The sequence below is a fragment of the Pristiophorus japonicus genome, chromosome 12, assembly GCF_044704955.1.
Source record: "Pristiophorus japonicus isolate sPriJap1 chromosome 12, sPriJap1.hap1, whole genome shotgun sequence".
Classification (NCBI taxonomy): domain Eukaryota; kingdom Metazoa; phylum Chordata; class Chondrichthyes; family Pristiophoridae; genus Pristiophorus; species Pristiophorus japonicus.
Window position 1 is genome coordinate 114,814,522 of NC_091988.1, and position 26,632 is coordinate 114,841,153.

A 26,632-nucleotide genomic window follows, 5' to 3' on the forward strand; every position below is an offset into this window, starting at 1 on the left:
ACCCCAGAGAAGGTCACCCAAGGCAATGTCACCCCAGGGCAATGTCACCCTAGGGAAGGTCGTCCCAGAGAAGGTCACCCCAGGCAATGCCACCCCAGGCAATGTCACCCCAGGACAATGTCACCCCAAGGCAATGTCACCCCAGGGCAATGCCACCCCAGGCAATGCCACCCCAGGACAATGCCACCCCAGGCAATGTCACCCCAGGCAAGGTCACCCCAGGCAATGCCACCCCAGGGGAATGTCACCCCAGCATGGATTTATGAAGGGGAAGTCATGTTTGACAAATTTGCTGGAGTTCTTTGAGGATGTAATGAACAGGGCGGATCAAGGTAAACCAGTGGATCTGGTGTATTTGGATTTCCAGAAGGCATTTGACAAGGTACCACCTAAAAGGTTACTGCACAAGATAAAGGTTCACGGGGTTGGGGGTAATATATTAGCATGGATAAAGGATTGGCTAACTAACAGAGAACAGAGAGACGGGATAAATGGTTTATTCTCTGGTTGGCAACCAGTAACTAGTGGGGTACCGCAGGGATCAGTGCTGGGACCCCAATTATTTACAATCTATATTAACAACTTGGAAGAAGGGACTGAGTGTAACATAGCCAGGTTTGCTGACAATACAACGATGGGAGGAAAAGCAATGTGTGAGGAGGACCCAAAAAATCTGCAAAAGGACATAGACAGGCTAAGTGAGTGGGCAAAAATTTGGCAGATGGAGTATAATGTTAGAAAGTGTGAGGTCATGCACTTTGGCAGAAAAAAAATCAAAGAGCAAGTTATTATTTAAATGGAGAATGTCATGTATTCAACCAGCATTGTAACCCATGTATAATCTGATCTAAGTTGTACACTGTGAGAACAATGACCACTAGATGGGAGACACTCCGAACCTGGACCTTCAAGTATAAAAGGGGAAGCTCCACCCACCTTCATCACTTGAGCGATAATCAAGGGAATAATGGAGGCATGTGAAAAAGGAACGGCAGTAGTTATGGGGGATTTTAACCTACATATCGATTGGTCAAATCAAATCACAGGGGGTAGCCTGGAGGAGGAATTCATAGAATGCATACGAGATTGTTTCTTAGAACAGTATGTAACAGAGCCTACAAGGGAGAAGCCATTTTGGATCTGGTCCTGTGTAACGAGACAGGAAAAATAAACAATCTCCTCGTAAAAGATCCGCTCGGAATGAGTGATCACAATATGGTTGAATTTGTAATACAGATTGAGGATGAGGAAGTTGTGTCAGAAACGAGCGTACTATGCTTAAACAAAGGTGACTAGAGTGGGATGAGGGCAGAGTTGGCTAAAGTAGACTGGAAACAAGGACTAAACGGTGGTACAATTGAGGAACAGTGGAGGACTTTTAAGGAGCTCTTTCATAATGCGCAACAAAAATATATTCCAGTGAAAAAGAAGGGAGGCAAGAGAAGAGATAACCAGCCGTGGATAACCAAGGAAATAAAGGAAAGTATCAAATCAAAGACCAATGCATATAAGGTGGCCAAGGTTAGTGGGAAACTAGAGGATTGGGAAAATTTTAAGCAACAGCAAAGAATGACTAAAAAAGCAATAAAGAAAGGGAAGATAGATTACGAAGGTAAACTTGCGCAAAACATAAAAACAGATAGTAAAAGCTTTTACAGATATATAAAACGGAAAAGAGTGACTAAAGTAAATGTTGGTCCCTTAGAAGATGAAAAGGGGGATTTAATAATGGGAAATGTGGAAATGGCTGAGACCTGAAACAATTATTTTGCTTCCGTCTTCACAGTGGAAGACACAAAAACCATGCCAAAAATTGCTGGTCATAGGAATGTGGGAAGGGAGGGCCTTGAGATGATCACTATCACTAGGGAGGTAGTACTGGACAGACTAATGGGACTGAAGGTAGACAAGTCCCCTGGTTCTGATGAAATGCATCCCAGGGTATTAAAAGAGATGGCGGAAGTTATAGCAGATGCATTTGTTATAATCTACCAAAATTCTCTGGACTCTGGGGAGGTACCAGCGGATTGGAGAGCAGCTAATGTAACGTCTCTGTTTAAAAAAGGGGGCAGGCAAAAGGCAGGTAACTATAGGCCGGTTAGTTTAACATCTATAGTGGGGAAAATGCTTGAAACTATCATTAAGGAAGAAATAGCGGGACATCTGGATAGAAATAGTGCAATCAAGCAGACGCAGCATGGATTCATGAAAGGGAAATCATGTTTAACTAACTTACTGGAATTCTTTGAGGATATAACGAGCATGGTGGATAGAGGTGTACCGATGGATGTGGTGTATTTAGATTTCCAAAAGGCATTCGATAAGGTGCCACACAAAAGGTTACAGCAGAAGATAAATGTACGCGGAGTCAGAGGAAATGTATTAGCATGGCTGGAGAATTGGCTGGCGAACAGAAAGCAGAGAGTCGAGATAAATGGGTCCTTTTCCGGTTGGAAATCATTGGTTAGTGGTGTGCCACAGGGATCAGTGCTGGGACCACAACTGTTTACAATATACATAGATGACCTAGAGGAGGGGACAGAGTGTAGTGCAACAAAATTTGCAGATGACACTAAGATTAGTGGGAAAGCGGGTTGTGTAGAGGACTCAGAGAGGCTGCAAGGAGATTTGGATAGGTTAAGCGAATGGGCTAAGGTTTGGCAGATGGAATACAATGTCGGAAAGTGTGAGGTCATCCACCTTGGGGAAAAAAACAGTAAAAGGGAATATTATTTGAATGGGGAGAAATTACAACATGCTGTGGTGCAGAGGGACCTGGGGGTCCTTGTGCATGAACTCTTTTGGGAGCAAACAAAAAACATTAAACCGTGCCCCCCGATCTGGGGGAAACACCAAACATTTACAAGGCTCTTTTATTTTTTGGGGGTTTTTTTGGGGGCACAAAATCATATTTTTTCTCCAAATGCTCCCTATAAAAGGAGAGGGGGACACTAACAGCACCGGCAATTAAAACAAATTAACTTAAAAACATAAAATCAAATTAAAATTTGGTTGCCGGGCGTGATGATGCACTCCAGTCCCTCCGGTGCCCACCTCTCGCGGAAGGCCGCGAGCGTACCGGTGGACACCGCGTGCTCCATCTCCAAGGACACCCTGGACCGGATGTAGGCACGGAAGAGAGGCAGGCAGTCTGGCTGAACGAACCCCTCGATCGCCCGCTGCCTGGACCGGCTGATGGCACCCTTGGCCGTGCCCAGGAGCAGTCCTACGAGGAGGCCCTCGGACCTACCCGCTCCCCTCCGCACAGGGTGCCCAAAGATCAGGAGTGTGAGACTGAAGTGCAGCCAGAATTTCAGGAGCAGCCCCTTTAAATAACAAAACAGGGGCTGCAACCTCGTGCATTCAATAAAAACATGGAACACGGACTCCTCCAGACCGCAGAAATTGCAGGCGGCCTGGGAGCCCGTGAACCGGCTTAAAAATTTATTGCACGGCACTGCTCCGTGCACCACCCTCCAGGCCAAGTCCCTGACAAACAGTGGGAGGACCCCTGCGTAGAGTGCCCTCCATCGGGGACCCCCACCTCCTCCGGACGGTAAGATGGTACGCCATGGCGTGTCCGGACGGCAGGCGAGGATGGCAAAGTTGAGAGTGTGCAGGAGCAGCCCGTACAGGAAACCCCTCCGCGCGGAACTGAAAGGCACGGAGGGGATTTCCTCGAGGCGGCTCAAGTTGTGAGGCGCCGGCCCCCGAGGGAGGTTCTGAGGTTTGGCGCGATGTGGAATTCCATCCGGACGGGGGTCAGTTCGGACGGGATCTCCCCACGTGCTTGAGCCTCCTCGATGCACCTAACGGAGTCGGGGCCCAGAGCTCTTTTTAGCGACTCGATGGCATCGGTCGCGCGGCGGACGTTGGCAGAATTTAGGCGTCGTGCCAGCATGTCTGCGCCATCCAGCCCGCTCCTCCGCCATCGAGCAGGTCCCTGACCCTGGTCACCTCACCAGCCACAGCCCTCTCCTCCGACCGCCACCTAAAACCTCGGTCGTGGAGGTACGGATTCCCGAGCAGCGGCTCCTGCAGGACAGCCGCCACTCCAGCCAGTGGAGAGCTGCGCTTGGTGGAGACTTTGTTCCAGACCCTGATGAGTTCCCTGTAAAAGACAGGCAGCTCCTGGAAGGCGGTCCTGACGCCCCCCCATACTCACAAACAGGAGCTGCGTGTCGTAGTTGAGGCCGTGCTGCTGGCGGAAGAAATACATCGCCAGAGCACACCACCTAGGAGGGGGCTCAACGTAAAGGTATCTCTGCAGGGTCTGAAGACGGAAAGTCGCGAGCTGGGCGCTGACGCACACCAACGACTGACCGCCCTCCTCAAGCGGGAGACTCAAGACCGCAGCAGAGACCCAGTGCTTCCTGTTGTTCCAGAAGAAGTCCACCAGCTTCTTCTGTATCTTGGCGACAAACGCTGGGGGAGGGGTCAAAGTGACCAGCCGGTACCACAACATGGCGGCCACCAGCTGGTTTATGACTAGCGCTCGACCCCGTAGGACAGCACTCAGAGCAGTCCTGTCCAGCGCCCTAGGCGAGCGGCGACCTTGGCCTCCAGCTCCTGCCAGTTCGCCGGCCAGGCTTCCTCGTCGGGGCTAAGGTAGACTCCCAGATAGAGGAGATGGGTCGTGCTCCAGGCAAAATGCCTGAGCTCCTCCGGCAGGGAGTCCACCCGCCACTGACCCACCAGGAGTCCGGAACATTTCTCCCAGTTGATCCTGGCGGAGGATGCGGCCGAGTAAATCTCCTGGCACTCACGCATCCTCCGCAGGTCAGCGGGATCCTCTACCGCGAGGAGTACGTCATCGGCGTAAGCTGAGAGGACAACCTCCACGCCCGGCCCTTGCAGAGCCAGTCCCGTCAACCTCGTCCGCAGGAAGCGCAGGAAAAGCTCCACGCAGACGGCATATAACTGGCCGGACATGGGGCATCCCTGGCGCACCCTCTCCCAAAGCGAAGGGGCGCTGTCAAGGACCCGTTAACCTTAATCAGACACTCCGCGGCGGCGTACAAAAGTCGGATCCGGGCGACGAAATGCATCCCGAACCCGAAAGCACGCAGAGTTCCGAACAGATAGTCATGATCCACCCTGTCGAACGCCTTCTCTTGGTCGAGGGATAGGAAGGCGACCGACAGACCAGCCTCCTGGGAATAATGGATGAGGTCCCGGACCAGGTGGATGTTATCGTGGATTGTCCGGCCCGGGACCGTGTAGGACTGGTCGGGGTGGATCATGTGGTCCAGCACGGCGCCAAGGCGAGCAGACATCACCCTGGCGAAGATTTTGTAGTCCGTGCTGAGGAGGGAGACCGGGCGCCAGTTCTTAAGGAGGCGGAGATCGCCCTTCTTAGGCAGCAGGACAATGACTGCCCTGCGCCAAGAGAGGGGCATCTCCCCGGTCATCAGACTTTCCCCCAGGACCCGCGCGTAGTCGCCCCCCAGGACGTCCCAGAACGCCCTGTGGAACTCCACGGTCAGCCCGTCCAGCCCCGAGGCTTTTCTCGAGGCTTTTCCCCTCGAGAGCCGGTCGAGGGCGCCGGTCAGCTCCCCCAGGCTTAGCGGAGCTTCCAGATTTTCACCGCCCTCCGGGCTGACCTTCGGCAGGTCCTCCCACGCGCTTCCTCGCTGGATGGCTCCGGAGAGAACAGGGCCCCGTAATATTCATGGGCCCTGTTGTTGACGCCCTCCGGGTCCGAGACGAGAGAGCCGTCGTCGGCCAGCAGCGTCAAGAGCTGCTTACGGACACTCTGTCTTTTTTCCAGCGAGTAGAAGAAGGGGGAGCCGCGGTCCAGATCCCGCAGGAACCGGATCCGCGACCTCACGAACGCGCCTCGGGACCCGACGAGCTGCAGGTCCTTCAGAGCGCCCTTCTTCACTTCATACACCGTCCGCAGGGCCGGGTCCTCGACAACTTGACCGAGACGGGACTCAATGTCGAGCACCTCTTTTTCTAGGCGCCCGACCCTGGCCGCCCGCGCCTTGGTCGACCCCCTCGCGTACTCTTGAGAGAAGACGAGTACGTGAGCCTTGCCCACGTCCCACCTTGGCCTCAAGGAGAGGAAGCCCCCCTGCTTCCTTCTCCAGTCGGCCCAGAAATGACGGAACGAGTCCTGGAACCACACGTCCTCCAGCAGCTGGTTGTTAAAATGCCAGTACGCGGACCTTGTCCTCGCGCGGAGCGAAGCGAGCTCCGCCCACACCAGGTGGTGGTCCGAACACGGCACCGGCCGCATGGAGGCCGCCGGGATGCAGGAAACATACGCCCGAGACACGTAAAGGCGGTCGACTCTGGACCATCCTACTCCAGGCCTCACCCAAGTAAAGGCACTGGAGTCGGGGTGGAGATTTCGCCAGACGTCCACCAAGTCGAAGGACCCGACCAGGTCTCTCAACTTCTCCATCGCCATCATGCTCTGCGGGGCACCGGAGCAGTCCCTCGCCTCGAGGGTGCAATTAAAATCCCCCCCGAGGACAATGCAGTCGCCAACGTCGACGGAGCCAAGAAGAGCGGACACCTCTTCGAAGAAGCGCGTTTGATGCGGACCGGGCTGAGGGGCGTACACGTTCACGAGATGGAGCGGCACGTCCCCCAGGCGAACCGTTACGTGCAGCAAGCGGCCTGGCACGGGCTCCTCGACCCCCAAGATCTCCGGCTGAAAATGCGGGGCCAGCAAGATGGCCACCCCACAAGAAGTGGCGGTGAGGTGGCTCATGCGGACCTCTCCTTGCCATTCCAGGAGCCACGTGGCTTCGTCTCCCGGAACCGTGTGGGTTTCTTGCAGGAAGCACGCCGCATATTTCCCCTCCCGCAGGAGCGAAAAATTGTTAAATCTACAGCGTGCCTCTCTGCCGCCGTTGATGTTGAGGCTGGCTATGGTTATCTTCATGACTAGAGCATAGTGCAACCTCTACCTAACCTATTGTGGGGGGGGGGGAGTGGAGTCGTTTGTTGACCTCCACTCCTTCAGCAGCCCAGCGAGGAACTTTTTGAGCCGGCGCAGCTCAAGGCCTTGCGCCTTTGATAAGGGCCCGCCCGTGGCCATGGTTTTAGCGGCGGCGCGGACGGACGCGATGAGCAGCCCCGGCTCGGACCATCTTTCCCGGGCCAGACGGGCTTGGTTGCGGCGACCCTGGCTCTCGACCAAAAAGTCCCGGAGATCCTCTACGGGAATGAGGGGGGACTCAGCGGCGGGCACGAGGAGATCCACTGCCTCACTGGCGATGGACTCGAGATCTTCCCCCGTGTCCTCCACTGAGTCCCCGTCCTCCTCCGGGAGGTCGCCGGTAGCAGCCGGCCCGTCGACCGCACGAGGTATGGCAAACGGCCCGGCCGCTCCATCCGGCCCTGGCTCTGCCCCGATCCCACCCCCAGGATCGTCGGCAGAGGAGTCCCCACTGGGCTCTTTTAGAATTGGTGCTGGGTCGGGAAGCGACAGCGGAAGGGGTTCCCCCTCCGCCCCAGGAACCGGGGAACACGGAGAGACCCGGCCAAAGAAATTCTCCAGGTCCTCCAAGTCCCCCAGCCCCAAAGTATGGGGCGAGGGTTGTTGTTCTTCCCCTTCCCCGCCGCCACCCCCCGGCCCAGCGTGTACAGATTCATTAAAATTGCTAATACTTTGTATTTTTGCCGGGTCGAGCAAGTCCCGGGGGAAGTTGGATAAAGGCTGGGCGGTCTCAGGTTCGGCATTTTCGGCCCCGCCCGCCTCAGTCCCCGGGACGCTCGACCCGGCGGCAACGCATTCCTCCGCTGGCCCCACGCCCCCCACGACAGGCAGATCTTTCATGCCATCCCCGGGAGGCAGCGGCTGGGCAGCCTCGACTGCCTCACCCTCCCCGGGGACAGATTCCTCGCGCCTATGGCGCGGTTTGGGGGCGCTGGTGGGGGACGCGGGACACGCGGCGGGCACCGACTCCTCCGCGGAGGGATGTTGTTCCCCCCCCGCCTCATTGGAGCGGCGCCTCCTTTTGTTCCTGGGGGGGCGCGGAGGCAGGGAGACCTCCATGTCTGCCGAGGCCTCCCGCTCCACTCCCCCCTTTTTCTTGTCTTGCCCGCGCCCGAGCCCCTCTGTGATACTGGTCAAGGGCTCGGGCACGGGCTCAGGGCACCCCGCACTCGCCGGTGACGGGGTTGGGCCGAGTGCGGGAAACAGATTATCTGGCGCACCGAGGGGACCCGCCTCTAGATGTTTTGTCTTCTTCCGCGCCCTCTTTCCGGTCGGACGCTCTCCCTCCCCCCGCCGGAGGCCGTGAAAACAAAGGCCCCCGACAATGCCCGCGCACCTACGGCTGCCGGCACGCGGACGCTACTAGGGGGAGGAGTGGCGGCGGCGCCAGCCTTGGCCGCCTTCGGTGGTTTGGCGGCCTTGGAGGCGGGGCAGTTCTTGCGAACGTGCCCCACCTCCCTGCAGGCATGGCACCGCACGCCGTCCGACATCCAGAAGACGCAGTAGGCAGTCCCCTCGTGCACCACATTAAAGTTCCCCTCCGTCGTCTCCTCCCGCGCCAGCCGGACAAAGAGCTGGCGGCAGAAGGAGAACACATGGCGCAGGCTGTTCTCCCTGAGGCCGAGCGGTATGGGGTTGATCCCCGACCTTAACTCCCCCAGTTGGTGTAGGTGAGGGAGGAGGAGCTCAGCAGGAACAAAGGGCGGGACATTCGATAGAATGACCCTCTGCGCGGTGGCCTCGAGAGGGTCCACCGGCAGGAACGACCCGCCCACCGTGAGCCCCTTTTCAATGGCCAGGGACACCGCCCGCTCCGACCCCTGGAAGAACACGGCCTTCCCAGACATCTTGGAGGCTGCGACAATGGCCGAGGGGCCGACTACCCCAGCCATCGCCCGCACGCACTCCTCAATGCTCATTGTGGGGTGAGTGTAGCTCTTGACCGCGTTTTTCTTTGTAATGAGTCTGAAAGGTGGCAGGGCTGCAGGTGGCACAGGAGGTGCCGTGGATGTGGATGCCGCCTGTGCATATGTCCTAGCTGGCCCTGCCACCAGCGTAGATGGGGTCGCCATCACGGGGTCCCTTTAAGGGCCACACCCACCCCAAAGTCACAGGCCTTAATGGTCTTAAGTGGCCTCGTTTGAATGTATGAACAGAGGGAGCTCTGAAAGAGTCACACCTCTCCCCTAGTTGGCAATTGGGGAGGGGCCTTGCTCCCTCTGCTCAGTTGTTTTAATTGTTTTTTATTAAAAAATTAGGAAGAAGGGCTCTCAGAGAGAGAGGGGAGAGACAGAGAGAGAGAGATAGAGTGAGGTGGGGCGGGAAAGAGGGAAGCTGCGAGGTCAGGTCTCCCCTCACAGCGATGGGTGGGTGCACTCCCCAGATGGCAAAACAAAACACAGTCTTTGGGGTGATCTTCGGGTGAGGGGATAAGATGTCTTCACCTGGGGCAGCTGGAGCCACACAGGCACACACTCCCAACGATGTTAACCAGGGTAATCAATAGTTATCAGCCTGGTCGCTCCAGCTATCCCAAGCTAGGCAATGGGGGAGGGGTGCTTCAGTGGTATGTGGGGCCTAGTTGTAAGCAAGACCCCCACACACACTTCCACACACACACACCCCCCGCGATGTTCCGGCCCTCGAAAGGTCTTCCATTCTCCCCGCACCAATAAAACAATGTCTTTCGGGGAATGCACCAACACCCACCTGTAGAATATTGCAGAATCTCCCTCCTTCCACACAGGTTGTTGCTTTTTTTCCACTCTCTCCAACTCTCTGCAGCAGTAATGAAGTTGGTAAATTTTTCTGTGCTCCACCTCTCCCTCCGGATGTTGAATGGGTAGCAAGCCAGCCCTTCCCTCCGATTCCTGGGCTGTTCTCAGGGCTCACTCCAGGCCTTCCAAGGCAGGAGCAAAGCAGGTAGCTCCTTCCCTCACAGCAGCAGGGCTCCAATTGAATAGGCCACGACTCCACTGCTCCACAATTGGTCCTTGTGCATGAATCTCTTTTGGAGTTTGCCTGTAAAACATAATCATTAATCCGTGCCCCCCGACCTGAATGACACACCAGACATTTACAAGGCCCTTTTTTTTCCTTTTTTTTTGTGTTTTTCTTTTTTTTGTTTTTTTTTTGGGGACACTATATCACTTTTTTTTTTTCCCTTCCAGTGCCCCCTATAAAAGGGAAGGGGGACACTAAAAGCACCGGCAATTAAAACAAATTAAACTTGAAAACGAAAAATCAAATTAAAATTTGGTTGCCGGGCGTGATGATGCACTCCAGTCCCTCCGGTGCCCACCTCTCGCGGAAGGCCGCGAGCGTACCGGTGGACACCGCGTGCTCCATTTCCAAGGACACCCTGGACCGGATGTAAGAGCGGAAGAGAGGCAGGCAGTCAGGTTGAACGACCCCCTCGACCGCCCGCTGCCTAGATCGGCTGATGGCACCCTTGGCCGTGCCCAGGAGCAGTCCTACGAGGAGGCCCTCGGACCTACCCGCTCCCCTCCGCACAGGGTGCCCAAAGATCAGGAGAGTGGGCCTGAAGTGCAGCCAGAATTTCAGGAGCAGCCCCTTTAAATAATAAAACAGGGGCTGCAACCTCGTGCACTCAATAAAAACATGGAACACGGACTCCTCCAGACCGCAGAAATTGCAGGCGGCCTGGGAGTTCGTGAACCGGCTTAAAACTTTGTTGCACGGCACTGCTCCGTGCACCACCCTCCAGGCCAAGTCCCCGATGAATAGTGGGAGGACCCCTGCGTAGAGTGCCCTCCATCGGGGACCCCCGCCTCCTCCAGACGGCAAGATGGTACGCCATGGCGTGTCCGGACGGCCGGCGAGGATGGCAAAGTTGAGAGTGTGCAGGAGCAGCCCATACAGGAAACCCCTCCACGCGGAACTGAAAGGCACGGAGGGGATTTCCCCGAGGCGGCTCAAGTTGTGAGGCGCCAGCCCCCGAGGGAGGTTCCGGGGTTTGGCGCCGATGAGGAATTCCGTCCGGACGGGGGTCAGTTCGGACGGGATCTCCCCACGTGCTTGAGCCTCCTTAATGCACCAAACAGAGTCAGGGCCCAAAGCTGTTTTAGCGACTCGATGGCATCGGCCGCGTGGCGGACGTCGGCTGAATTTCGGCGCTGCGCCAGCATGCCTGGCGCCATCCAGCCCGCTCCTCCGCCATCGAGCAGGTCCCTGACTCTGGTCACCTCACCAGCCACAGCCCTCTCTTCCGACCGCCACATAAAACCTCGGTCGTGGAGGTACGGATTCCCGAGCAGCGGCTCCTGCAGGAAAGCCGCCACTCCAGCCGGTGGAGAGCTGCGCTTGGTGGAGACTTTGTTCCAGACCCTGGTGAGTTCCTTGTAAAAGACAGGCAGCTCCTGGAGGGCGGTCCTGACACCCCCCAAGTTCACAAACAGGGGCTGCGTGTCGCAATCGAGGTCGCGCTGCTGGCGGAAGAAATACGTCGCCAGAGCACACCACCTAGGAGGGGGCTCGCCGTAAAGGTATCTCTGCAGGGTCTGAAGACGGAAAGTCGCGAGCTGGCTGCTGATGCACACCAACGACTGACCGCCCTCCTCAAGCGGGAGACTCAAGACCACAGCAGAGACCCAGTGCTTCCTGTTGTTCCAGAAGAAGTCCACCAGCTTCTTCTGTATCTTGGCGACAAACGCAGGGAGAGGGGTCAAAGTGACCAGCCGTACCACAACATTGCGGCCACCAGCTGGTTTATAACTAGCGCTCGACCCCTGTAGGACAGCACTCAGAGCAGTCCTGTCCAGCGCCCTAGGCGAGCGGCGACCTTGGCCTCCAGCTCTTGCCAGTTCGCCGGCCAGGCTTCCTCGTCGGGGCTAAGGTAGACTCCCAGATAGAGGAGATGGGTCGTGCTCCAGGCAAAAGGCCTGAGCTCCTCTGGCAGGGAGTCCACCCGCCACTGACCCACCAGGAGTCCGGAACATTTCTCCCAGTTGATCCTGGCGGAGGATGCAGCCGAGTAAATCTCCTGGCACTCACGCATCCTCCGCAGGTCAGCGGGATCCTCTACCGCGAGGAGCACGACCTCCACGCCCCGGCCCTTGCAGAGCCAGTCCCGTTAACCTCGTCCGCAGGAGGCGCAGGAAAGGCTCCACGCAGATGGCATATAACTGGCCGGACATGGGGCATCCCTGGCGCACCCCTCTCCTAAAGCGAAGGGGCGCCGTCAAGGACCCGTTAACCTTAATCAGACACTCCGTGGCGGTGTACAAAAGTCAGATCCGGGCGACGAAATGCGTCCCGAACCCGAAACCGCGCAGAGTTCCGAGCAGATAGTCGTGATCCACCCTGTCGAACGCCTTCTCTTGGTCAAGAGATAAGAAGGCGACCGACAGACCAGCCTCCTGGGAATGATGGATGAGGTCCCGGACCAGATGGGTATTGTCGTGGATTGTCCGGCCCGGGACCGTGTTGGACTGGTCGGGGTGGATCACGTGGTCCAGCACGGCACCAAGGCGAGCAGACATCGCCCTGGCGAAGATTTTGTAGTCCGTGCTGAGGAGGGAGACCGGGCGCCAGTTCTTAAGGAGGCGGAGATTGCCCTTCTTAGGCAGCAGGACGATGACTGCCCTGCGCCAAGAGAGGGGCATCTCCCCGGTCGCCAGACTTTCCCCCAGGACCCGCGCGTAGTCGCCCCCCAGGACGTCCCAGAACGCCCTGTGGAACTCCACGGTCAGCCCGTCCAGCCCCGGGGATTTTCCCCTCGAGAGCCGGTCGAGGGCACCGGTCAGCTCCGCCAGGCTTAGCGGAGCTTCCAGATTTTCACAGCCCTGCGGGCTGACTTTCAGCAGGTCCTCCCACAAAACTCTGCGCGCTTCCTCGCTGGACGGATCCGGAGAGAACAGAGCCCCGTAATATTCACGGGCCCTGTTGTTGACGCCCTCCGGATCCGAGACGAGAGAGCCGTCGTCGGCCAGCAGCGTCAAGAGCTGCTTACGGACACTCTGCCTTTTGTCCAGCGAGTAGAAGAAGGGGGAGCCGCGGTCCAGATCCTGCAGGAACCGGATCCGCGACCTCACGAACGCGCCTCGGGACCCGACGAGCTGCAGGTCCTTCAGGGCGGCCTTCTTCGCTTCGTACACCGTCCGCAGGGCTGGGTTCTCGACGACTTGACCGAGACGGGCTTCCAGGTCGAGCACCTCTTTTTCTAGGCGCCCGACTCTGGCCGCCCGCCTCTTGGTCGACCCCCTCGCGTACTCTTGACAGAAGATGCGGACGTGAGACTTGCCCACGTCCCACCATAGCCTCAAGGAGGGGAAGCCCCCCTGCTTCCTTCTCCAGTCGGCCCAGAATCGACGGAACGAGTCCTGGAACCGCACGTACTCCAGCAGCCGGTTGTTAAAGTGCCAGTACGCGGACCCCGTCCTCGCGCGGAGCGAAGCGAGCTCCGCCCACACCAGGTGGTGGTCCGAACACGGCACCGGCCGCATGGAGGCCGCCGGGATGCAGGAAACGTACGCCCGAGACACGTAAAGGCGGTCGACTCTGGACCATCCTACTCCAGGCCTCACCCAAGTAAAGGCGCTGGAGTCGGGGTGGAGATTTCGCCAGAGGTCCACCAAGTCGAAGGACCCGAACAGGTCCCTCAACTTCTCGATCGCCGTCATGCTCTGCGGGGCACCGGAGCTGTCCCTCGCCTCGAGGGTGCAGTTAAAATCCCCCCCGAGGACAATGCAGTCGCCGACGTCGACGGAGCCAAGAAGAGCGGACACTTCTTCGAAGAAGCGCGCTTGCTGCGGGCCGCGCTGAGGGGCGTACACGTTCACGAGATGGAGTGGCACGTCCCCCAGGCGAACCGTTACGTGCAGCAAGCGGCCTGGCACGGGCTCCTCGACCCCCAAGATCTCCGGCTGAAAATGCGGGCCCAGCAAGATGGCCACCCCACTAGAAGTGGCGGTGAGGTGGCTCATGCGGACCTCTCCTTGCCATTCCAGGAGCCACGTGGCTTTGTCTCCCGGAACGGTGTGGGTTTCTTGCAGGAAGCACACCGCATATTTCCCCTGCCACAGGAGCGAAAAATTGTCAAATCTACGGCGTGCCCCTCTGCCGCCGTTGATGTTGAGGCTGGCTATGGTTATCTTCATGACAAAAGCATAGTGCAACCTCTACCTAACCTATTGTGCGGGGGGAGTGGAGTCGTTTGTTGACCTCCGCTCCCTCCGCAGCCCAGCGAGGAGTCCCTCGAGCTCGCGCTGCTCAAGGTATTGCGCCTTTGTCAAGGGCCCGCCCGCGGCCAAGGTTTTAGCGGCGGCGCGGACGGACGCCTTGATCAGCTCCGGCTCGGACCATTTTTCCCGGGCCAGATGGGCTTGGTTGCGGCGACCCTGGCTCTGGGCCAAAAAGTCCCGGTGATCCTCTACGGGAATGAGGGGGGACTCAGCGGCGGGCACGAGGAGATACACCGCCTCACTGGCGATGGACTCGAGATCTTCACCCGCGTCCTCCACCGAGTCCCCGTCCTCCTCCGGGAGGTCGCCGGTAGCAGCCGGCCCGTCGACCGCACGAGGTACGGCAAACGGCCCGGCCGCTCCATCCGGCCCTGGCTCTGCCCCGATCCCACCTCCAGGATCGTCGGCAGAGGAGTCCCCACTGGGCTCTTTTAGAATTGGTGCTGGGTCGGGAAGCGACAGCGGAAGGGGTTCCTCCTCCGCCCCAGGAACCGGGGAACACGGAGAGACCTGGTCAAAGAAATTCTCCAGGTCCTCCAAGTCCCCCAGCCCCAAAGTATGGGGCGAGGGTTGTTGTTCTTCCCCCTCCCCGCCGCCACCACCCGGCCCAGCGTGTACAGATTCATTAAAATTGCTAATGTTGTGTATTTCTGCCGAGTCGAGCAAATCCCGGGGGAAGTTGGGTATTGGCTGGGCGGGCTCAGGTTCGGCCTTTTCGGCCCCGCCCGCCTCAATCCCCGGGACGCTCGACCCGGCGGCAACGCATTCCTCCGCTGGCCCCACGCCCCCCACGACACGCAGATCTTTCATGCCATCCCCGGGAGGCAGCGGCTGGGCAGCCTCGACTGCCTCACCCTCCCTGGGGACAGATTCCTCGCGCCTATGGCGCGGTTTGGGGGCGCCGGTGGGGGACGCGGGACACGCGGCGGGCACCGACTCCTCCGCGGAGGGATGTTGTTCCCCCTCCACCTCATTGGAGTGGCGCCTCCTTTTGTTCCTGGGGGCGCGCGGAGGCAGGGAGACCTCCATGTCTGCCGAGGCCTCCCGCTCCACTCCCCCCTTTTTCTTATCTTGCCCGCGCCCGAGCCCCTCTGTGATATTGGTCAAGGGCTCGGGCACGGGCTCAGGGCACCCCGCGCTCGCCGGTGACGGGGTTGGGCCGAGCGCGGTAAGCAGCTTGTCTGGCGCACCGAGGGGACCCGCCGCTAGGTGTTTCATCTTCTTCCGCGCCCTCTTTCCGGTCGGACGCTCTCCCCCCCCCCCGCCGGAGGCCGTGAAAACAAAGGCCCCCGACGATGCCCGCGCACCTACAGCTCCCGGCACGCGGATGCTATTACGGGGATGGGTGGCGGCGGCGCCGGCGCCAGCCTTGGCCGCCCTCGGTGGTTTGGCGGCTTTGGAGGCGGGGCAGTTCTTGCGAACGTGCCCCACCTCCCTGCAGGCATGGCACCGCACGCCGTCCGACGTCCAGAAGACGCGGTAGGCAGTCCCCTCGTGCACCACATTAAAGTTCCCCTCCGTCGTCTCCTCCCGCACCAGCCGGACAAAGAGCTGGCGGCGGAAGGAGAACACGTGGCTCAGACTGCTCTCCCTGAGGCCGAGCGGTATGGGGTTGATCCCCGACCTTACCTCCCCCAGTGGGTGTAGGTGAGGGAGGAGGAGCTCAGCGGGAACAAAGGGCGGGACATTAGATATGATGACCCTCTGCGCGGTGGCCTCGAGAGGGTCCACCGGCAGGAACGTCCCGCCCACCGTGAGCCCCCTTTCAAGGGCCAGGGACACCGCCCGCTCCGACCCCAGGAAGAACACGGCCTTCCCAGACATCTTGGAGGCTGCGACAATGGCCGAGGGGCCGACTACCCCAGCCATCGCCCGCACGCACTCCTCGATGCTCATTGTGGGGTGAGTGTAGCTCTTGACCCCGTGTTTTCTCGTAATTAATCTGAAAGGTGGCAGGGCAGCAGGAGGCGCAGGAGGTGCCGTGGATGTCGACGCCGCCTGCGCATATGTCTTAGCTGACCCCGCCACCGGCGTGGATGGAGTCGCCATCACGGGGTCCCTTTAAGGGCTACACCCACCCCAAAGTCTGTATAAGGTATTGGTAAGGCCGCACCTGGAGTACTGCGTGCAGTTTTGGTCACCTAGCTTTGGAAGGGGTACAGAGACGATTCACTCGGCTGATTCGAGAAATGAGGGGGTTACCTTATGATGATAGATTGAGTAGACTGGGTCTTTACTCCTTGGAGTTCAGAAGGATGAGGGGTGATCTTATAGAAACATTTAACATCATGAAAGGGATAGACAAGATAGAGGCAGAGAGGTTGTTTCCATTGGTGGAGGAGACTAGAACTAGGGGGCACAGCCTCAAAATACGGAGGAGCCAATTTAAAACCGAGTTGAGAAAGAATTCCTTCTTCCAGAGGGTTGTGAATCTGTGGAATTCTCTGCCCAAGGAAGCAGTTGAGGCTAGCTCATTGAATGTTTTCAAGTCAAAGATAGATAGATTTTTAAGCAATAAGGGAATTAAGGGTTACGGGGAGAGGGCGGGTAAGTGGAGCTGAGTCCATGACCAGATCAGCCATGATCTTATTGAATGGTGGAGCAGGCTCGAGGGGCTAGATGGCCTACTCCTGTTCCTAATTCTTATGTTCTTATGTTCTTATGAGTGCTAAGGAATAAAGGACAGGTCACAGACTGACCTTCTCTCAAGCATGGGCCGCGTGTGCATATATACTGTATGGTAAGGACATATCAATGGCGACGAGAAACTGGGATTTAAACCACGCGAGCATGGCCACTAGCAGAACAGACGAGAGGTACTGTGTTGAGGAATAGTTGGAAGAGAGATTCAACATTGTTAAAGCAGCACACAGTTCTCCAGGCAGACAAGGGCAATCGGGCATGTAGTCGAACCCAGAGGGGGAGTTCGACAGAGACAATGGCAAGCTGAACGGCGATTCACGCCATTGCAAGGGACAATGCGGCCAGTAATGGGGCCATCAACACCTGTTAATGGCGCATTCAAGGACAGTCACAGGGGCAGTCATGGACGATCGACTGGCAAGGGACCTTTTGTTTCAAACAACAGCTCATGTTTTAGGCGTGGAGGCACACACTCAGCCGGAGTTGCAGAGATGAGAAAAATACCTGCAGAAATTGCAGAAGTGAATGCTGGGGGAAATCGCTGGAAGCTGAAGTTCAGCGAGTTCATGTGGAGCACGTATATAGTTCATATACCAGGACGCCACCGCTAATGATGAAAGTGCTCCTCAATGGCATCCCAGTATCAATGGAGCTAGACACAGGGCCAGCCAGTCTCTGATGGGTATCAAACAGTTCGAAAAGTTGTGGGCATCCAAGGCCAGGAGGCCAAAATTATCGCCGATTGACGCACAGCTACGAACTTACACAAAGCAGATCATTCCGGTGCTAGGCAGCGCCACGGTAGTCGTGACCCACAAAGATTCGGAGAACAGGTTGCCACTCTGGATTTCCCAGGGGACGGTCCTGCACTACTGGGGAGGAGTTGGCTTGCTGTCATGAACTGAAAATGGGGCGATGTCAATGCAATTTCCTCTGTGGAGCGAGTATCATGCTCACAGATCCTGGACAAATTTGACTCATTATTTTAACCCGGCATCGGCACTTTCATGGGGGCCAAGGTAGTGATTCACATAAACCCGGACGCCAGGCCAGTACACCACAAGGCCAGAGCGGTTCCATATGTGATGCGGGAAAAGATAGAAGGCGAATTGGACCGCCTGCTGAGGGCAACATCTCGCCAGTCGAATTCAGTGACTGGGCGAGCCCGATCGTGGATGGGTCGGTCAGGATATGTGGTGATCACAAGGCCACCATTAATCGGGTGTCACTCCAAGACCAGTACCCGCTACCGAGAGCGGAGAACCTCTTTGCGACGCTATCCGGTGGCAAACTTTTTTCAAAATTGGACCTGACCTCAGCTTACATGACCCAGGAGCTGGCGAGTGAGTCGAAGAAGCTGACCACCATCACGACATACCAGGGATTGTTTGAGTACAACAGATGTCTGTTCGGGATTCGCTCAGCTGCCGCGATCTTCCAACGAAATATGGAAAGCCTCCTCAAGTCGATTCCAGGGACGGTGGTTTTTCAAGACAACATCCTCATCACGGGTCGCGATACTGAAGAACACCTCCACAACCTGGAGGAGGTGCTACGCAGACTGGACCGGGTAGGGCTGCGACTGAAAAAGGCGAAGTGCGTATTCCTAGCTCCAGAGGTAGAATTCCTGGGGATGAGGGTAGCAGCAGACAGGATCAGCCCTACTGCATCCAAGACAGAAGCGATCCAGAGAGCACCCAGACCCCGTATCACGACGGAGCTGCGTTCGTTCCTGGGGCTCCTGAACTATTTTGGTAACTTTCTTCCCAAATTGAGCACTCTGCTAGAGCCGCTACATGTGCTCCTACGCAAATGTCGCGAATGGGTCTGGTGGGACAGCCAGGAAAGGGCTTTTAATAGAGCACGCAATTTGTTATGTTCCAACAATCTGTTAACACTATACGACCCATGTAAGAAACTTGTGTTAACGTGCGATGCGTCGTCTTATGGTGTCGGGTGTGTGTTGCAGCATGTCAATGTCAAGGGTCAGTTACAGCCAGTTGCTTATGCCTCCAGGAGTCTGTCCCAGGCAGAAAGGGGCTACAGGATGGTAGAAAAGGAGGCGCTCGCATGTGTATATGCTGTAAAGAAAATGCACCAGTACCTGTTTGGCAGGAGATCTGAGCTGGAGACGGATCACAAACCCCTAACGTCCCTATTGGCCGACAACAAGGCCATAAATGCAAACGCATCGGCCCGCATAGAGAGATGGGCACTCATGTTAGCTGCCTATGACAATACAATTCGGCACAGACTGGGCACCGAAAACTGCGCCAATGCACTCAGCAGGCTTCCACTAGCCACCACTGAGGGGGCTACCAAGCATGCTGCTGAGATGGTCATGGCTGTTGAAACTTTCGGAAGCGAAAGCTCACCCGTGACAGCCCGTCAGATTAAAGTCTGGACAAATAGAGACCCGCTATTGTCTCTAGTCAAGAAATGTGTCCTGAATGGGGACTGGGCAGCCTCGTACAGGGCATGCCCTGAGGAATTTAAACCATTTCACAGGCGCAGGGATGAACTCTCGATTCAGGCCAATTGCCTACTGTGGGGAAACCGCGTAGTCATGCCCCAGATGGGCAGAGAGGTGTTCATCAGAGAACTCCACAATGAGCACCCGGGCATTGTCATAATGAAAGCAATTGCCAGGTCACACGTTTGGTGGCCAGGGATAGACGCAGATCTGGAACTTTGTGTTCGCAGGTGCAACACGTGTGCCCAGCTGGGCAATGCGCCCAGGGAAGCCCCCCTTAGCCCCTGGCCATAGCCCTCCAAGCCTTGGTCACGCATCCATGTGGACTACGCAGGTCCTTTCATGGGAAAAATGTTTTTGGTTGTAGTAGACGCCTACTTCAAATGGATCGAGTGTGACATTTTAAATTCAAGCACAGCCTCTGCCACGGTAGAAAGTCTACGGGCAATGTTCGCCGCCCACGGTCTACCGGACGTCTTGGTCAGCGACAATGGCCCGTGCTTCACTGAAGCACTGAATTCCAGGACTTCATGGCAGGCAATGGAATTAACCATGTCAGGACGGCACCGTTCAAGCCAGCCTCAAACGGCCAGGCAGAACGAGCAGTGCAGATAATCAAACAGGGGATGCTCAGAATCCAAGGGGGTTCCCTATAAACCCACTTATCACGCCTCCTGTTGGCCTACAGATCCCGACCACACTCGCTCACAGGGGTTCCACCCGCAGAGCTGCTAATGAAAAGGACGCTCAAAACCCGGCTATCCCTTTTTCACCCCACCATGAAAGAAATTGTTGAGAGCAGGCGCCAGCCACAATATGACTACCATGACAGGAATGCGAGGGCGCGATGTATTGATATAAATGATCCTGTTTTTGTCCTCAACTACGCTGCAGGGCCCAAATGGCTCGCAGGCACTGTGATTGCCAAAGAGGGAAATAGGATTCTGGTAGTTAAACTTACCAATGGACAAATCTGCCGCAAACACGTGGATCAAACAAAAAGGAGGTTCAGCAACCCCATAGAAGAAGCAGAGGAAGAACACGATGTCGAGTTCACTCCACCACAGGTGACCGAACATCGGAACCAAAGGGAGGAGAGCCCAATCACTGTGGGCAGTCCGGATAGGCCTGAGGCACCGCAAACAGCAGACACTCAGGCCAGCGCCCAACAACCGGAGCCCCAACTCAGGCGCTCTACAAAAGAGCATAAACCACCAGAGAGACTCAATCTGTGATCCCAATAAGACTTTGGGGGGGGAGGTGATGTCATGTATTCAACCAGCATTGTAACCCATGTATAATCTGACCTAAGTTGTACGCTGTGAGACACTCCTAACCTGGACCTTCAGGTATAAAAGGGGAAGCTCCACCCACCTTCATCACTTGAGTGCTAAGGGATAAAGGACAGGTCACAGACTGACCTTCTCTCAAGCATGGGCCTCGTGTGCATTTATACTGTATAGTAAGGACGTATCAGAGAAAGATTGCAAAATGCCACAGTACAGTGGGATCTGGGGGTACTTGTGCATGAAACACAAAAGGATAGTACGCAGGTACAGCAAGTGATCAGGAAGGCCAATGGTATCTTGGCCTTTATTGCAAAGGGGATGGAGTATAAAAGCAGGGAAGTCTTGCTACAGCTATATAAGGTATTGGTGAGGCCACACCTGGAATACTGTGTGCAATTTTGGTTTCCATATTTATGAAAGGATATACTTGCTTTGGAGGCAGTTCAGAGAAGGTTCACTAGGTTGATTCCAGGGATGAGGGAATTGACTTATGAGGAAAGGTTGAATAGGTTGGGCCTCTACTCATTGGAATTCAGAAGAATGAGAGGTGATCTTATCAAAACGTATTAGATTATGAGGGGGCTTGACAAGGTGGATGCAGAGAGGATGTTTCCACTGATGGGGGAGGCTAGAACTAGAGGGCATAATCTTAGAATAAGGGGCCGGCCATTGCAAACTGAGATGAGGAGAAATTTCTTCTCTCAGAGGGTTGTAAATCTGTGGAATTCGCTGCCTCAGTGAACTGGGACATTGAATAAATTTAAGATAGAAATAGACAGTTTCTTAGAATGATAATGGAATAAGGAGTTATGGGGAGCGGGCAGGGAAGTGGAGCTGAGTCCATGATCAGATCAGCCATGATCTTATTAAATTCCTGTTCCTATTTCTTATGTTCTTGTGTTCTAACCCCAGGGTAATGTCACCTAGGGCAATATCACCCCATTGAATTTTTCTGGGGTTTCTGCGGCTCTTCCACTGAAGTTACAGCAGACAAAACCCCACAGAAATACACCCCTCTGTTTTTAATATTTGATTGCAGGAATTCATAGCTTGGCAGGATTGCGTCAAGTGTAAACGTCTGCTCTATTAACTGGAAGGTATGTATCTGTGATATACGCAGTTCCAGACACCACTTTGAAGAGTAAGTAGTCACCTCTGAGAAGATAGACTGTCCAACACAGATAACTGGCATCAATAGCGCTGGTCAGCGGTCAGTCTCAGGCAGCTCCTGTGTCTTGCAACTCTAGCATCTATTGGCCTTTATTTAATTGTGACAGATACCATTTTATATTCCTGCTTCTCAGTTCACATTTCAAAGCAGAGTGTGTGTAGCTGCTCCCATATTTACTCACTAGAGAACTTCAGCTATGATGAAAGATTGGATAGGCTGGGGTTGTTTTCTTTGGACTAGAGGAGGCTGATGGGATTCTGGATTGAGATGAATAACATTAAGAGGGGCCGAGATAGAGTGGATAGGAAGAATCTATTTCCCTTAGCCGAGAGGGCAATAACCTGGGGACATAGATTTAAAGTAATTAGTAGAAGATTAGAGGGGAGTTGAAGAGAAAGTTTTTCACCCAGTGGGTTGCAGGGGTCTGGAACGCATTGCCTGAAAGGGTGGTAGAGACAGAAACCCTCCGCATTGAAAAAGTACGGATCATCATCATCATCGGCAGTCCCTCGTAATCGATGAAGACTTGCTTCCACGCTTAAAAATGAGTCCTTAGGTGGCTGAACAGTCCAATACGAGAACCACAGTCCCTGTCACAGGTGGGACAGATAGTCGTTGAGGGAAGGGGTGGGTGGGACTGGTTTGCCGCACGCTCCTTCCGCTGCCTGCGCTTGGTTTCTGCATGCTCTTGATGATGAGACTTGAGGAGCTCAGCGTCCTCCCGGATGCACTTCCTCCACTTAGGGCGGTCTTTGGCCAGGGACTATCAGGTGTTGGTGGGGATGTTGCATTTTATCAGGGAGGCTTTGAGGGCGCCCTCGCAACGTTTCCTCTGCCCATCTTTGGCTCGTTTGCCGTGAAGGAGTTCCGAGTAGAGCGCTTGCTTTGGGAGTCTTGTGTCAGGCATGCGAACTACGTGGCCTGCCCAGCGGAACTGATCAAGTGTGGTCAGTGCTTCAATGCTGGGGATGTTGGCCTGGACGAGGACGCGAATGTTGGTGTGTCTGTCCTCCCAGGGGATTTGCAGGATCTTGCGGAGACATCGTTGATGGTATTTCTCCAGCGACTTGAGGTGTCTACTGTACATGGTCCATGTCTCTGAGCCATACAGGAGGGTGGGTATTACTTCAGCCCTGTAGACCATGAGCTTGGTGGCAGTTTTGAGGGCCTGGTCTTCAACACTCTTTTTCTCAGGCGGCCGAAGGCTGTGCTGGCGCACTGGAGGCGGTGTTGAATCTCATTGTCAATGTCTGCTCTTTTTGATAAGAGGCTCCAGAGGTATGGGAAATGGTCCACGTTGTCCAGGGCCAAGCCGTGGATCTTGATGACTGGGGGGCAGTGCTGTGCGGCGAGGACAGGCTGGTGGAGGACCTTTGTCTTACAGATGTTAAACGTAAGGCCTATGCTTTCGTACGCCTCAGTAAATATGTCGACTATGTCCTGGAGTTCAGCCTCTGTATGTGCGCAGACGCAAGCGTTGTCCGCGTACTGTAGCTCAATGGCAGAGGTTGGGATGGTCTTGGACCTGGCCTGGAGACAGAGGAGGTTGAACAGGTTCCCACTGGTTCTGTAGTTTAGTTGCACTCTAGCGGGGAGCTTGTTAACTTGGATATGCACTTGAAGTACTCTAACCAGCAAGTCTGTGACCAAGAGTTAGAAAGTGGGATCAGGCTGGATAGCTTTTTCGGCCGGCACAGACACGAGGGTCGAATGGCCTGCCTCTGTGACATTAAATTTCTATGAATAGGCATCAAGAACATAATTAGGAGTAGGCCTCGAACCTGCTCTACCATTCAATACCATGGCTATTCTACCTCAACTCCACTTTCCTGCACTGTCCCCATATCCCTTGATTCCTTTAATGTCCAAAAGTCTATCGATCTCTCTTGAATATACTTAAAGGTGGAGCCTCCACAGCCCTCTGGGGTAGAGAATTCCAAAGATTCACCTCATTTCAGTCCTAAATGGCCGACCCCTTATTGTGAGACTCTGAACCCTGGCTCCAGACTCCCCGACCAGAGGAAACATCTACCCTGTCAAACCTTGTAAGAATGTTGTATGTTTCAATGAGATCACCTCATTCTTCTAAACTGTAAAGAACATAGGCCTAGTCTACTCAATTGCTCCTCATAGGACAATCCCTCCACCCCAGGAATCAGTCGGTGAACCTTCGTTGCACTCCCTCTATGGCAAACATATCTTCCTTAGGTAAGGAGACCAAAACTGTACACAACACTCCAGGAGCGGTCTCACCGGAGCCCTATATAATTGCAGTAAGACGTCTTTACTCTTATACTCAAATCCTCTTATAATAAAGGCCAACATACCATGTGTTGGTATAGTAAGTGAAATATCCAATTTCACATCATGGATACGAAACAATATGAAGCGAGTTACTTCTGAGAAACATTTGAATTTTGGGAAATGTTATTGTGTTGGAACATGCTTTGCAATGTGGTTTGAAGCTGCTGTTATTTGGACTGACTTCAACAACTTGCTGTTGCTGTGTGGTTGGAATACCAAGGGGAAGGTTTATGCTTCTGTTGTGCAGAACCTTGCTCAGATCCCCATCTGGAGTACTGCATTCAGTTCTGGGCACTACAGCTCACCGCAGGAAGGATACATTGACCTTGGAGGGGTACGGAGCGGATTAATCCAAATTATACTGGGGCTAACAAAGTTAAATTATGAGGAAATGTTGCATAAACTTGGCTTGTATTCCCTTGAGTACAGAAGGTTGAGGGATGATCTAATACGGTGGTTCACAAACTTTCTTAGTTGAAGGACCCCTTGACAAAGGGATTAGTAATCACGGGTTCTCCCCCCCTCTCCATCTAAATTATAACAATCAATGTTCACTGCAACATTATTTCTCCCTGCAAGGACCCTTTACATTTGCTGCAGCAGCCATGCATGCGCCGCATGTCTTCCTGTGGAGCAGCTGGTGAGCAGCCTGCGCGGGATCTGCGATTGGTGCACAGCGCACACCTTCAGGGGAACAATGCTCATACCATCAAACGTGCTGCATGTAAAGAGAGTTTTATTAAAGCATTGCTCCTTTGCTCAGGTCATATTTCCCTTTGTCCTTTTATTTGCAAAATAAAACTAGGAATTAAACTAAAAACATTCAGTACGACTACAACGTAGTTTCCATAAAAGCCCGTCTGCAATTTATATTTATTTACATACTATTTTTACAGGTCATCAAGATCCATGGCGCGGCTCTGGACAACGTGGACCATTTCCCATACCTCGGGAGCCTCTTATCAACAAGAGCAGGCATTGACAATGAGATCCAACACTGCCTCCAGTGTGCCACTGCAGCCTTCGACCGCCTGAGGAAAAGAGTGTTTGAAGACCAGGCTCTCAAATCTGCCACCAAGCTCATGGTCTCCAGGGCTGTAGTAATATAAAAACAGAAACATAGAAAATAGGTGCAGGAGTAGACCATTCGGCCCTTCAAGCCTGCACCACCATTCAATGAGTTCATGGCTGAACATGCAACTTCAGTACCCCATTCCTGCTTTCTCACCATACCCCTTGATCCCCCTAGTAGTAAGGACTACATCTAACTCCTTCTTGAATATATTTAATGAATTGTCCCCAACAACTTTCTGTGGTAGAGAATTCCACAGGTTCACCACTCTCTGGGTGAAAAAGTTTCTTCTAATCTTGGCCCTAAATGGCTTATCCCTCATCCTTAGTCTATGACCGCTGGTTCTGGACTTCTCCAACATTGGGAACATTCTTCCTGCATCTACCCTGTCTAAACCCGTCAGAATTTTAAACGTTTCTATGAGATTCCCTCTCATTCGCCTGAACTCCAGTGAATACAAGCCCAGTTGATCCAGTCTTTCTTGATATGTCAGTCCCGCCATCCCGGGAATCAGTCTGGTGAACCTTCGCTGCACTCCCTCAATAGTAAGAACGTCCTTCCTCAAGTTAGGAGACCAAAACTGTACACAATACTCCAGGTGTGGCCTCACCAAGGCCCTGTACAACTGTAGTAACACCTCCCTGCCCGTGTACTCAAATCACCTTGCTATGAAGGCCAACATGCCATTTGCTTTCTTAACCACCTGCTGTACCTGCATGCCAACCTTCAATGACTGATGTACCATGACACCCAGGTCTCGTTGCACCTCCCCTTTTCCTAATCTGTCACCATTCAGATAATAGTCTGTCTCTCTGTTTTTACCACCAAAGTGGATAACCTCACATTTATCCACATTATACTTCATCTGCCATGCATTTGCCCACTCACCTAACCTATCCAAGTCACTCTGCAGCCTCATAGCATCCTGCTCGCAGCTCACACTGCCACCCAACTTAGTGTCATCCGCAAATATGGAGATACTACATTTAATCCCCTCGTCTAAATCATTAATGTACAATGTAAACAGCTGGGGCCCCAGCACAGAACCTTGCGGTACCCCACTAGTCACTGCCTGCCATTCTGAAAAGTACCCATTAACTCCTACTCTTTGCTTCCTGTCTGCCAACCAGTTCTCAATCCATGTCAGCACACTACCCCCAATCCCATGTGCTCTAACTTTGCACATCAATCTCTTGTGTGGGACCTTGTCAAACGCCTTCTGAAAGTCCAAATATACCACATCAACTGGTTCTCCCTTGTCCACTCTACTGGAAACATCCTCAAAAAATTCCAGAAGATTTGTCAAGCATGATTTCCCTTTCACAAATCCATGTTGACTTGGACCTATCATGTCACCTCTTTCCAAATGCACTGCTATGACATCCTTAATAATTGATTCCATCATTTTACCAACTACCAATGTCAGGCTGACCAGTCTATAATTCCCTGTTTTCTCTCTCCCTCCTTTTTACATTGGCTACCCTCCACTCCATAAAAACTGATCCAGAGTCTATGGAATGTTGGAA